This window comes from Penaeus vannamei, chromosome 12, assembly GCF_042767895.1.
Source record: "Penaeus vannamei isolate JL-2024 chromosome 12, ASM4276789v1, whole genome shotgun sequence".
Lineage (NCBI taxonomy): Eukaryota > Metazoa > Arthropoda > Malacostraca > Decapoda > Penaeidae > Penaeus > Penaeus vannamei.
The window spans coordinates 37,057,453-37,064,952 of record NC_091560.1 but is presented as its reverse complement, the minus strand read 5'-3'; positions in this window follow the sequence as shown (position 1 = coordinate 37,064,952).

Below are 7,500 nucleotides of genomic sequence, written 5' to 3'. Positions count from 1 at the left end.
AAGTGAATTTTCTCCGAGAGGAATTTATATAATGAATCACTAAAAAAAAATATATATAATGTAGCGAAGCGTTGGGGTCTGTCTCAGTATGAAGAAAAATGATTACATGATAAAATTCCGTTATGGTGTGATACAGCAGTCATGCGGCGGTGTGACAGTGCATGACGGTCATGTAACGATGTAGCAATCTTGTAACGTTTTCCTTATTTTTTCATTTTCTTATATATAAGATTCGGCGTTTTTTTCGATGTTTGTTTTCGTCTCTTTTTTTAATATGAGATTCGGCATATTCTTTTTTTCATGTTCTTCTTCGTCTCTCTTTTTAATATGAGATTCTTCATTTTTTCTTTTCATTTGTATTCGTCTCCTTCTTAATATAAGAATCGGTATGTTTTTCTGTTCAATTGTTTTCGTCTCCTACAACTCTCAAGACTTTGGTTATGATTAGTGTTCATTTTTAAGTTAATTATTTCAATCCGTTTAAACTGTTTTACAACTGGGTACTCGCAAGAAATGTATAAAATTCTGGCAGCATGAGGGAAAGATATGGCTATGAGAACCATGTAGTGATGCTGTATGAGGTGTACTTATTCTGTAGAACCGTAACAGAACATGTATTTTGAATGTAATATCATGATGCAGTAATAGTATCTGACTTGATGTTGTCATGTGGTGCATAACATACGAATGCCATTCTCTGATTCAGTATGATTGAGGTGCTGTGAAAGTATGGTATAGTATGGAAGTCCGATGGCAGGTGTGGTATAGACTAGTGCCGTTCTTAGTTGGTGTGGTAGTGTGGTGATGTGGTAATTGTCTTGCTTCATAGGTATGGTATTTTGTGTAAAAGGAATGACGCTTTGTTTTCTCTTACGGTAAGTGTAAAATCTACTTTGGAGAGATGAACGTCATATTTCGTTTTAAACTGAGAAATGTAGACCCTCATTTCATGTGTGATAAAACAAACGCAATTGAATATCACACTTTCTAGTCTATTCCCTCTATACATATATCTACTCTCCATCTCTATCTGTCTGTCCATCTGTGTGCCCATCCATTCGTCAGTCTAGTCGACTTTATTTCTTACTCTTTGTCTTTCTACTTATATCTAATTATGTTTATATATGCGAGAATACATAAATATATGAATGTTTTCTCTACATATGTATGCACATTTGTGTGTCTGTGTAATACACAAGGAAAGAAACAAAACGTTGACATTCAGGGTCAGGACACTGTCCCTCAGCCTGTTTTCACTCTATATAAGGATGCATATAGCTACGTGTTTCTCTACAGAACGTTTGCTAACAACAGCACATTCCAAGTTGCTTGTCCCGAGCATCGGCCAAACACGGCGAAGCGACGAGCGCAGCGCTCTCGGCTTTCTCTCGCCGCTCCGCCTGACGGGTCCCGTCGCCCGGGGCCGTGGCTGCGGCGGGTCCCTCTTTATTGATGGTTTCCTGAGAGTTCCGAGACGTCTTGTGCTCGGAGCGGGACGGCCTCTCCCATCCCTGCCTCCTCGTCCTAACCCCTGGCCTTCACGCTCCTCAGACTCACGTCCTTGGCTGTCGAGGATCATTATGGAACTCTGTTCTTTCCAGGACTTTCGTTACGCCCCGACCTCGACAACCCGCAGCGGAGATGACTCATTCCATCCAGAAATGCTTGTGCTTACAAGCATGATCGGGCTCACAAACCAGGGCATTCACCCTTCGAAACTGTATCATATAATCCATTACAGTTGTCGCATTTGCAGCATTCGCCCAGTCGCGCTGTATAATATTTTATTATAGACGCCGCAGCATCCTTCTCTCTCACACGTGCACGTCCGTATCCTTGACTGCTCCGCCACCATCTTCTCACCCTTGTCCTTAGGTAGACTTTCACCTAACCATTATCCGTGACCGACATGCTATTGTCCTCTCCACTTTTATGTCAATACCATTTTCCCGCGATTTATCAAGGCAATTCTATTCGCACTGATCTCGCCATCGCACCATCCTCGCCTGTCGATATCTTCCTAATTGCCCAAAGCTTCGTGGTAGTTTTGGCGCCTCAACGTTACGCATTTCCCAGGAAAAATGTGTGATGTTTTTCTCGCTTTCCATTGAGCAGAACGCCTGTGCATCGCTATGTCTTCGTGTTTTTCAAGCTCAGAACAAAAAGACAAATAGCAATAGTGTTACCTTTGAAATTATTATAATCCTGTTTATAAGAACGAGTGATCTCACGGCGCAGAATGAAATGATCGCACTTCACGGGGTAAGAGGGTTGGCAGCCAGCAAAGTCTTAGGTGGACAACCGTGACCTCAAATGTTTATGCGACTAAATGGTTGATAAGACAACCAAATCTATCAAATATGGTGCAGTGCCACTTCGAGCTTTCGTTGACTGTGAGAAATCTTAGTCTGTGTGCATAGGAGTGAAATTTAACCGTTGATGAAGTCCGATTAAATTCGGCACCATGTATTATTTTCGTTGACTTCGTATTTATATGTGATTGACATTCATCCTATTTATATAACTTGAAATGAAAGTAAAAACTGGTCCACAGTGATGATGTATCTTGGGTAAAGCACAGTCTGCCATTATAGCTCACTCGTGGCCCTTTTATAAAGTTACTCCTAAAAATACGCGCTGGAGGTATCGTTTTCTATGAATATATAATATTGCCGTGATGACATTTCAAGACTATTTCATCAGTATCTTTATGATACAAATTCTGGATCAAAATCTTTTGGCATCTAAGCAAGAAATTATCATAGTTACTTAGGTATTCATATTCTACTAACAGTACTTGTTAATATTAGGATAATCACAGCGCATCCGTAATCACGCACAGCTAGTTTTCGAGCGAACAAGGGTTCATTTTCACGTAGTCCTCGTTGCTAGCTGCGGTTGCTACGCTTTACCGAATCGTTCTATTACCATTAGTAGTAATAGCAGTATCCAAATCATTCTTTTATTTGTTAGCACTATCATAACAAGTGCTGATTTTGTCGCGATTGTTATTCCTATATATGTACTTGTCCATTCGTTGCAGTTCATAGTTAATCGGCCAATTTCTTACAGATCCTTATCATTGTACAATAAGGATTTACTGAAGGATATACAAATCTAGAATACAAAATCCTACTTGGCAATTCACCCCTTAAATGGTAGTAATTCTATTTTATTTTTCCTTTGTATTTAAGGTAATTAATGCTAGCCCTTGGACACCAATATTTATATAATATAATGAAAAGTTAATGCTACACTTACTGATGACTTGATTCTTCACATTTTTAGTTTCGATTAATTTATACTATTATGCAAATAAGATTCACTGAAAGATATAAAATCCTACCTCCAAAGGGTTTTGCTAATTTGTTTTCTTTTAGATATTCTTGCTTATCAGTGTTAGTCTTGAATTACTGATATTCATTAATACCACTGAAAGTCGATATAATGATTTTCATATAGGATAAATGATTGAATCAATTAACATCAATCATACGGAGATAAACATTAAAATCGATGTCATAAGCAATTATTCGTAAATACACGATAAGAAGTTAGTTTATCTATTGTGGTTGTAACTTTCAAGGACAACATATCGAGAGAGATTCGTGCCATTGTAATTAATAATCGTCTAGTTTGGCCCTACGACTTTACTACGGTAGGTTGTGACCAGGAGTTGTGACTATTGTGCCTTGGATGCAAATCATGTATATACTTCTTATGATCATATTGATTTCTGATGAATGTTAATAGATATTAGTATTCTTTCATGGCAGACTAATAAAAGTAATAACTACATATTGATAATAATAATAATGATGATAATGATGATAATAGTAATGATAACAATAACAACAGTAATAAAAATAGTAATAAAATTATAATAAAAATTATAATGATTACTTTTATAATAATATTTACGTAATTCTCCCTCTTTTTCTGTCCCGTTCCTCCCCCTTCTCTCATTGTTTCCATTCTTCAGTATGTTTTTCTTCGCTTCTTTTATTTTCCCTATTCGTTTTGTTTGTTTTGCTCTCCCAAGTCTTTTCTATTTTTATTATCCTAACTCTAGGTAACATTTATGGGTTATGAAAAAATCCACATGATTTTTTATATTTTTTGTACCTTTTTCGTTTCTTTACTTCCACTTGCCTCTTTTTCATTTTATGGTATCTGATTCATTTATAACCGCCATCATAATGAGTTTTGCTGTTTTATAATCATTGTTGTAGTTATGTATTCATCCCTCTGTCTCCAGTATTTATAATCATTTAATTTTGTTTCTAGAGACTATAATTAATCAAGGTATGTAAAGGGAGGTAGCGGTATCCCCATTGAGGGCTGTGGTAACAACGAAATAGGATTTTTTTCTTGTTTGTTTTGCAAGCTTCAATGTAACAAAATTAACTTCGCAAGCTTAAACAAAAGTGTCGGTTTTTGGTTGCATTTCTATACTGCTGTTGGCAATGAATATAAATGAAAAAAACATCCGTATTTGGAAACAATTGCTGTCCCGTTTGTCTTGTTTCTCTTTTTCCCCAAATATTGCTTCAGTTAACCATCATACCTCTGAATTTTATTCACTGATTTCACAGATTACAAACACAACAGTTCACCGAATTCAGCTGATTTGTTTGTTGTAGGCCGAAATTCCCGTATATCAATTGAAATCCATACAGCAATGTATGTCCAAATATAATTTCAGTAGACTTATTTCCTGGGTGCATATTCGTCTCAGTAAAGTTTTATATGTAAATGTACTGATGACTTTTCATAATTTTAGTAATGTAAAAAAAAAAGATCACTGATATTTAAAACAACAAATGACATCAGAACAGTTCATTTTTATTTATATAATTGTTTTTAATCAATCTTAGTATAATCAACATTGAATAAAATATTCATGTGACATGGTATTTTTACTACAAATTTCATCACCATTAGCATTTTAGAATTGCCGTTGCTGCTTTTTCTATAAACCGATTCGACATAACGTCACGAGGCGGGGTTACCATGACACGGGGAAAAACATGTCTCTCGCAGAAACCTCTCGCACAATAATGAAGAGTTACGTTATTATTGTGAGCGAAAATGTATGAATACTTCGATATGTTAAAAAGCGGAGAGAAAAGGCCTCACGAAGTGTAACTTTAAGATTTGCAGCTTAAAGGGTATATCGCCTACCTGCCAAAATTTACATCGACGATTCTTGGAAGTGGCCTAACATTGAATTGCCGATTCCGTTGGTTTTTTAACCACACTGTGATGGGAAAGAAGGTCTAATCTCTCATAAATTTCCAAGTCGCGAGAAGAAACCCGAGAAATGGAAGCGATGGGTTCAGGCCACGAAACGCGGAAACGCTGATAGGACCAAGGTAGAAAATATGTTTACAATTGCTCAGGTCGTTTTAATGAAGATAAGAGTTTAATTTATCTATATATTAATATATCACACCTTTTCTATTTCTAATGTAAACATATTTTCCACCAGGGGCCCAAGCGCTCTCATGAGCAGAGGCGGGTCTTCCATGGTGGCACAGGGGGGCACCTGCCCCCCCTGCAATCTGAATGGCCACCCCGTGTGCCCGTCATTGACCCTTTATATATTAATATATATTTATATATAATATTTATACATACATATATAATATTAACATATAATATATAATACTCACGCAGCAAGATGAAAATATAAACAATGTGTGTGTACAATATACATATTGAAGTGGGCAGTCCAACTTTTGTTTCTTTTGGGCGGCCCCCCAGATTTACTGTTGTTACCCTGTGCCCCCACCAGAAAATTCTCTGGACCCGCCCCTGCTCATGAGCCTTTCCGCGTTTTGTGGCCTGAACACCTCGCTTCCAATTTTGGGTTTCTTCTCGCGATCTGGGAATTAATGAAAGGTTTGACAACCAATTCCTACACAATACGGCAATTTCACGCAAATATCATAACAATTCTTGGATATACACAGTGAATCCGTAAGCACGCCCAGCGAGTTTTCGAGCGAACAAGGGCTTATTTTCACCAAGTGCTCGTTGCTAGCTGCGGTTGCTACGCTTTACCGAATCGGTCTATTATCATTAGTAGTAGTAGTAGTACTAATAGTAGAATCCAAATCATTTTTTTTCTTCTTTGTTACTTTTATGACAATGAGTGCTGATTTTGTTTTGATTGTTACTACAATATATGTAGGATCCATTTTTTTTTTTTTTTGCATGTTTTTTTCTTATAAATTCTTATCACTGTACAACTAGGATTCACTAGAGGATATATAAATCTAGGATATAAAATCCTACTTGGCAATTCATCCCTTGAATGGTAATGTTTTTGTTGATTTTTTTCTTTGATATCTAATTGTGTCAGTTAATGCTAGCCTGTAATCACTAATACTTTTGTAAAGAACCATAGAAATCCGAAATAATGATTACCATGTAGTAGTGCAAGTGATGGATTAATATTACACTTACAGTCATCATACGTAAATGCTGTGTAAGAAGTTTTAAATTTATCTGCTTTGGGAATAACGTTTAAGGACAGCATTCAGGAAGACATTCATCATAACTAATAATTGATATCTAGTTTGGCCGCACTACATAACTAGGTGGAAGGCTATACCTGTGTTGTGCCTTAGTCACAAAATATTATACCGATTTTATTTCTTAATTTATATCTTGTTCAGCTGTTACACATTCAAGCAAAGGAAAAAGAAAACAATACAGTAATTCTGTATTTTCCTCCCTTTCCTCCTCTCTCTCTTTTTTTTTCTCTCTCTCTCTCTCCCTCTGCTCTTTTTTTCTCTCTCACTCATTTCTCTGCTTTCTTACTGTTCTTTTTTCCCAGCCCCATGAGTTGGATGGAAAATGCATATTATACTTTCACTCGGAAGCAATTCTGCGATTATGGACAATATCGATATTAATGAATCTAATTTCCGTTTTTTTTTCCAATGTTTGTTCATTACTATTTTTTGCGTTTTTTTACGCGGGTTAGGTTGATGGGCTAAACAATATCCGCTTAATTTGTCTTCCTATACCTTTTCAATTCTTTACTTGCGATTTCCACTTCTTTCTATAATTTTTGATATCATCTCTACCTTCAGTCATGATCTATGGAAGCAAATTTGTCTTCCAATGTGATCTGTGATAAAGAGATCGACCTTAACGCTAGCGACCTTTGTGGCTTTGGTTAGCGTTTGCTTCTTACTCCACGCTCTTCTCTCCTCTCTTTATTTTTTTCACTTGGATTCTTTATTGATATTAGTTCACGTAATTAATGTTTGCTGTAGGCCTTTTTTTTTTTTTTTTTTTTTTTTTTTTTTTTTTTTTTTTTACATTATTTGAATTAAATCTTACAAGACCGATATGAGGATCGTTATAAAGAGACCAAATGTTTTTGGTACAATGCGAGAGTGCCAAGTGTAGACAGTAGCTGTCAATTTGGAGAGTGGCCAAGGAAGGTACACAAGTCGTAACGCCAATATTCGAATTCAATTTCTA